Source organism: Macrobrachium nipponense, chromosome 10 (assembly GCF_015104395.2).
Source record: "Macrobrachium nipponense isolate FS-2020 chromosome 10, ASM1510439v2, whole genome shotgun sequence".
Lineage (NCBI taxonomy): Eukaryota > Metazoa > Arthropoda > Malacostraca > Decapoda > Palaemonidae > Macrobrachium > Macrobrachium nipponense.
The window spans coordinates 39,896,599-39,904,098 of NC_087204.1; positions in this window are offsets into that span (position 1 = coordinate 39,896,599).

Sequence of the window (7,500 nt, forward strand, 5' to 3'; positions counted from 1 at the left end):
TAAAGACATACATACATATACAGACACACACCCATACACACACACATACATGTATATATAATATATATATATATATATATATATATATATATATATATGTATGTATGCATATGCATATATGAACCTTTTATGAGGATGACGTCAAGATGATATAATATTCCGGTTTATTCTCTGTCTTTAGGGAAGTGGTTGCTACTTGTTCTTATTCATGATCTCAACCAGATCGACTGGTGGGTGTTGATAGGGAGTAACCAACTGATTTAGTAATCCTAAACAGAGAACTATACCACTCACCCATTGTAATTATATGTGTTATTATATGGTATGTAATATATATATATAATATAATATATATAATAATAATATTATAATATATAATATATAACAAAATATATATTTGTACTTTCATATATAATATGTATATGTATATATTATTTATATAATATAATATATAGCTATATATACATATATTATAATAATATAGTATATATATATATATATTAAATATATTATATATATAGTATAATTATATATATATACATAATTATTACTTAGCACTTATTATAGAATTAAAATAAAATACAAATAGTAAGCACTCTTGACTGTCATGAATGAAAATGTGAATGGCTACAAACGCTTCCGTCTGATTGAAGCTTTCTCCACAGAATTAGGTGTTGTTATAACACGGCACTGATAATTTTGCAGCGAAAATTGATGATTTAATTCCTTAATTAAGAAGTTATTTACCGATTTCTGACAAAGTGGTAAAGGAAACTCCAATATGTCAAACCAGCAGCACGGTCGTGATATTGTCTTTCTAGAATAAGCAGCAGGGAGAGAAATAAGGAATGAAATACTGTCGTCTCAGTGGAAGAGAGAAATAAATGAAGGTTTCAACAATGGCGTTGGCCCTAAATTCGAGGAGGAGTGTTGGCACTTGAAGGGTCCTCCTTTTCGGACGCTTGGACCAGAAACAAAAGAACGAACACACAGCAATTTCGAAAGGAAATGAACTCTAAGAAATAGAAATGGTCTCGAAATTGTTTCCTGGCGAGTGGTGTCTCAGGTGTGAATTTATTGTCTGTGTGAGCTGAGGCTCTAATATATGTTTAAATGAGGGTATTGCTTATAGTTTCACAGGGCATAAGCGATGCATCATCAGTGGTTGAAAAGTTACCTTAAAACTGCCAATTCATCCTCTAAATCTCTTTTAATTGAAATGGTTTTTAACGAAATCGTTGAAGAGAAAATGCCGTAGTAAAGCGTTTGTTTATTGATATTTATTTGTAGATATTTATCTCTTTACTCTCATATCTATCTATTTATTCATTTTTCACTCGGCAATTCACATAATATTGACCAGATTACCATCCCAGAATGAGGAGACTATATATTAACCGCCCCCTATCAAAACTACGTAAGTGGCAACTCTTACCTTTCAGTAGCTAGCCGGTCTCTCTCTGCAAGCAATATCAAACTAGGCTAATGAGTTCACGCAAATACAAAAATATGCTATTTATTTCCCACTCACCCAAAAACAAAGTAATTTCCTCATATTTGGGAAATCAACTAGTTGACTCAAAAGTCATTTCAGAAATGGGACATTTGAACCCACGGCACCGAATTCAATTAGATTCATAAGATAGAAATAAACACAGAAATGTTCATATTTATCCTCACCAGCCTAGCAAGCTCTTTGTAAATCGAGTCGGGGTCACATCTCAAATGCAACTGCAGCCATGTTGACTTATGCTGGGGTCACACATTCACGTATCACGACGGCGTATGCCCACGTATGTGGATCTTGGGCATCATCGCGGTGAAATGACCTTGAACAGCTGGTAAACAGGACACGGGCTACCGGACGTAAAGCCAGCGACGTAAATGGCGCCGCAAATGTACGCGCAAAGAAAGCAAGGTCGGACGTCTACATGGAACTTACGCCGATTAACTTCACGTCAAGACCACGCCCACCGTTGTGGGGCTGTGCTGTTGCCAGGGGTATGAGCACATTACTACAGTTTTTAATTTTTTTTTTATTTTTATTCTGTTTGAATCCGCGAAAGACATCTACAACACAGCTGAATATTACAGTTGAAAAAATATGCACAAAACAAAATCGAGATTTATTATCATTGAGAGAGAGAGAGCGAGAGAGATGAGAGAGAGAGAGAGAGGAGAGTGAGAGAGAGAGAGAGATATTTACAAGATATATACTTTCTAATTGTACAACAAAAACATTTCAGTAGACGCAATAGTATAATGGTTGTAAATGAGCACATCACTGATTATATATTAACCCCATTTCTGAATGATATTTATAGCAAATAACCAAGTAACCAGTCGACAAGGAATACAATACGTAGTTTTAGGAATTATGATTTATGAGCGCTTTGGGAGCTCTTATATAAGATTAGCACTAGAATTGTCTTGCTTCGATTTTACCATTCAGACATACACTTAGACTTATAAAACTGTTGACTATGGGCGATTTATATTTAAGCGATATAGAATAACATCTAATAACTTATCAAACATTTTAAAAATAAATAGGAATTCTACCTATTCAAGATAATATTTTTGAGATGTATATTAGGAATTCCTCTTAGATATTTACATTATTTGTTACACCATTATTGTAAGACTGCTATTCAGAAAAAATAAATATCTTCGACACTTCCATAATCTGAGAATACCGTGTTACCGGGAAAGTGTTCGTGTGTGTGTGAAAGTTATTCTAGCAGATTATACTATACGTGTGCTGTCTACAAGTGAAGTCTTTTGTTATTTTTGGCCTAAGCAGTAAAGGTTATTTCAAAAAGGACTACTAGACATCCTAAACAATTGTCTTCGTCAGAAATTTCCCCAGTATTTTTATATTCGTTACCATTTCCCACTCGCCTTTTATTGAAACCTTGTCTCCATATTCTGAATCGTGATCAGCCACCTGAGACACAGAGAAACAGCCATTAGTCCTGCTCCCACACAAATGGTTCGCACTGCATGGGTCCATATAAGTTACTCGTCCAACCGGGATTATTCATAGCCTAAAGGAAACCTTACCAATAACACCAGGCCCCAACTCCTCTACTGTTCCTGCGTTGCTAATCATAAATTAATTCTTACTGGAGCAGGTGTGACAGACGACGTATAGGCGGTAGATGCCGGAATCCTGTTGACGAAAATGACCCGGTTGTTGATTTCTGGTTGAGATTTGTGTACCGGAACGCTGAAATACTACCTTGGGAATAGAGCCTGGGATTACCCTGTATCCCTCTGACAGATTCCAATTCATTGTTTGATTGATGATAGCGGTCAAAAGTCAGGAGAAAGTGGAAATCGTATTAGGAGCCAGTGCTAAAGGATTATTCCAAAATCCGCCATTGTCAATGAAAGAAATAACTGAGACCGTCAGGTCTTGGGATAATCCTGTGGCCATATTTTCAAGTTGATTTTCCAAACAGATGACCCGAGGGCGCCGACCTGACCTTTTATACCACGCTACAGCGTTGCCATGTCGTACAGGGTTGTAAATGTGTGAATCGGTTTCGCCGTAGGCTGCAGCGCAATTAGGAGGCCCACGTGCTTCGCGGCGGAAAGAAAACAACGACGGCGAACAATGCAGGTGACCCTAGCGCGTACCCCGCAGCAGTTCCACCGTGGGTCCCACGTGCAATGCCTGGAGCTACGTCAGGAGACATTTGGCGTGACCACCCACGACTTGTTTTGAACATTTCAAAACTGGAGTGGGCTACGGCGCCTAGTGGGCGGAGCTTAGCACCCGGACGACACGTCGCCGTACGTTTACGATTTTACGTGTGTTTTACGTTACATTTACGGTTTACTGACGTGAGCTGTTGCCAACTACCAATTTCGGCTCATGCGTGGCCGTGCGTGCGTTGATACGTGAATGTGTGACCTTAGCATTAACAACTCAAAGGCCGAAGATCGTTCACATTCCAGCGATACTCATTCAATATATATTAACAGCTACTCACATTGGCGCAAACGTAAAGGTTATGCGGAATTCCATATTATCATTACACAGATAAATAAGTCTAAATATTGGTTTAAACCTGGTCTAGGCAGAATAGATCAGTTGAGGAGATTGTTTTTTTTTTTTTTGCCGTAGAGTATTTGGCATATGCCGATGATGCATGCGTGAAATACATGTGCAAATATTCAGAGGAATAAAAGACCAAATTCGAATTAGCTTTCAGCACTGTCATAAAAAAGTACGTGAAATGAAGCATAAATCTATCGCCAGGTGCTTCAGTCTTTCATAAAGACACATTTGCTTTATAACTACATCTATATCGAATATCTAATAACATACATTGTATTCCAAGAGTTTGGGGCTTACAAGGTAATTAATCAATTTAATTAATTCATTTACCTCGACGAGACAGAGCTAAATTTGGCATGATTTTTTAGTTAGTTTCCCGTAGACACTGCAAGAAATATCTGTTGCTTTTTTTTTTTTTTTTTTTATAAGGAAAAGGGGTATTTTTTTCACGGGTAGGACCAATTCTTTTCGTGAAATTTCTTAATCGCATTTTGATGAGTCCGTCCTAATATGACTGTCAGTATCTTGCGGATAGTATGTATAGCTAGTTCGTCGCTCGTTCGTATTATGGTGCTTTATAGAATCACAGGGACATGAGAAACTTGGTAAAAACCTTCCCAGTGAGAAAGCACCTCAGACGTTCACTTTCATCATAAAATCTAATCATTTTTTTGAGAATTAACTTCTACACCAAACATCCTCTGTATTCTCTCGAGTGCATCTCTGCTCATTCTTTCATTCTTTCGTGATCTTTATCCTGCCTACTCACAGTATCTCTCAGTTACTCTGCAAATGCACATAGGACTCGTTCCATAAAAATATTTTGAAAACCCCCTTTTTCTTCCCGCAGTCCACGCTCCCCGTAGGGAGGTAGTGCTGTCAGTGCACCTCATTCGGTGCACTGTACGCATTACTTAAGGTTCCTTGCAGCATTACTTCGGCCCCTAGCTGCGACCCAATCCGTTCATTTTACTGTACCTCCTTTCATATTCTCTTTCATCCATCTTACTTTCCACCCTCTCCTGACAACTGATTCATCGGGCAACTGCCAGTTTAATCTCCAGTTACACCTTTCAAACCTTTCTCTGTCAATTTCCGTTTCAGAGCTAAATGACCTCATAGGTTCCAGTGCTTGGCCTTTGGCCTAAATTCTATATTCAATTCAATTCAGTCGACGCTGCTCTGCCATTTTTAGGGCGTCGGTGACCCTGGTAGTTGTGGTGCCAGAAAAATGACAACCAATCAGTCTTTCCTTGTCAGGCCTCTAGTGTTTTCTCACTTCTAGTAGATGGAATCTGTAGTCCCGGTAGTTTGTTTCTATAGTGTTTTTACCTTGCATAGAACCAGTGGTTATTCAGGAACCGGACCAACGGCTTTACGTGACTTCCGAACCACGTCGGGAGTGAACTTCTATCACCAGAAATACATATCTCTCACCCCTCAGTGGAATGTAGTCCCGGTAGGTCATTGCATTCGGAGGAACAACCCGTCGATTGATCTCAGACTTGTAATAAGTGGAGCTCATTATCATACGTGTGGTTATAAAAGATTAAAGCACCTGGCAATCGATTTATGCTTCATTTCATAATTTTTTTATGACAGCACTGAGAGGTAATTCTGTGCATATTTGAATATTCCGCCTCAACGAGGTTTAAACCAATATTTAGACTTATTTCTGTATGTGCTGATCATAAACTTTGTTTGAAAAAGAAAATCTATGGCCTACATTTATATTTCAGGCATTGTTTTAACTCTAATAATGATCGAGACGAATATTCTACAGAATACAGTAAGAAATTTCGACAGTATATCATAAGAGATTCTAATACCAATAATTCTATAATGTTTAACTTTATTTTTATTTTTTGATAATTGATTACTTAACATATCTATAGCAAAATGAACTGCGCTGTCATGTTTCCTTAGCGTTGATAGGGCAAATATTAATAAATTCCAAAGTAATATTTGATCTTCATTTTATTTTTGTCATGCAAATCAGTGCGGCCATAAAGACATATAAAACGATGGGAAGTTTCTCATCATTATAATCCCAGGTTCATTATAATTCTAAATCCTTCTAAGTGAAATGGAAATGAGATGATGACAAAAGTATTGCAATTGGATTAAAACCTTTCTCAGTCGCCCAGCTCATACAGCAAAGATTGCCGGGAAAACGATTTAATTAAAAAATTTAAGCGCTTCTTTCATGTGCATTCACTTTCAGAGCTTCATTCACACAGCGAAGATTGGACCTCGCTAATCCTCGCTTGATATTCTTCATGTCAACCAGCTTAAGCAATGATCTAACACTAATCTTTAACACTAATTCTTGCCTTCGTATTGTAACACGACCAGTGCTCATGTCCCCGGTCCCCGTAAGGAAGGGGTTCTTAATCTTTTGATGACTCCAGGCCCCCAATGAAATGCCCCATATGGTTCCATACCCCCTTTGCTGAAGTCCACTTAAGTAATATTTGTTGACATATAACTTGACATACTTAGTTTAATAAATACATAAGTACGAATCGCTAGGAATAGAAGATACAAGAAAATAAAAAACATTTATAGTTTTATATGGTTATCTATTCACAAAATGTACCCATGTATAGTTAGACATAATAAAATCAAATATATACAAATATCCAGAGATCAAGTCCCATACCAGCAGCATGTGGTTCTCATACTGCCCAGGAGTATGGATACCCACTGTTAAGAACTCCTGGCATGGTGGGTAGTGCCAGCAATGCACTTCACAGGCATTACTATAGTTCTTTGTAGCGTCCCTTTGGCCCCTAGCTGCAACCCCTTTCATTTCTTTTTATTGTACCTCCATTCATATTAATCTTTCTTCCATCTTGTTATCTATCCGAAGTGCAACTGCGAGGTTTTCCTCCTGTTACACCCTTTAGACCTCCCTACCCTCATTTTCCTTTCCAGCGCGGAATGGCCTCATAGGCACCAGTGCTTGGTCTTTAGCCTAAACTCTATATTCCATACCATTCCAGTTCTCATGCATTGTGTTTATAGCTTGAAAAACTTACTTTGTTTCTATATTATATAATTTTCCCTATGTCAAAGAGTTAACTAGTCACAAAGCTAATGAGGACTGTCACTTGTAGTGTCTAAACTTTGATGGAAAAAAAAAAAACCATTGTTAACCGATTTGCTATTAAAGAGTCTTCAAGTTTTTCGCTTTTATCATTTTAGCTCCGCTCCTTTCGATTAGTATCTCAAAACACTATCTTCTGCTCGTTTGTTTTCTCATTTGTTCATGAACATTAATTCATTTGTAACCTCCACTTTACCAATTTACAAATGACAATACAGTTATATATGTTATATTCAATTATCCATGAACTAAGTCCTGTTGTGTACAGTCCGTACAATACAGTTTTATCTGTAAGTCTATCTATTTATCTATCTAGACACGCTGC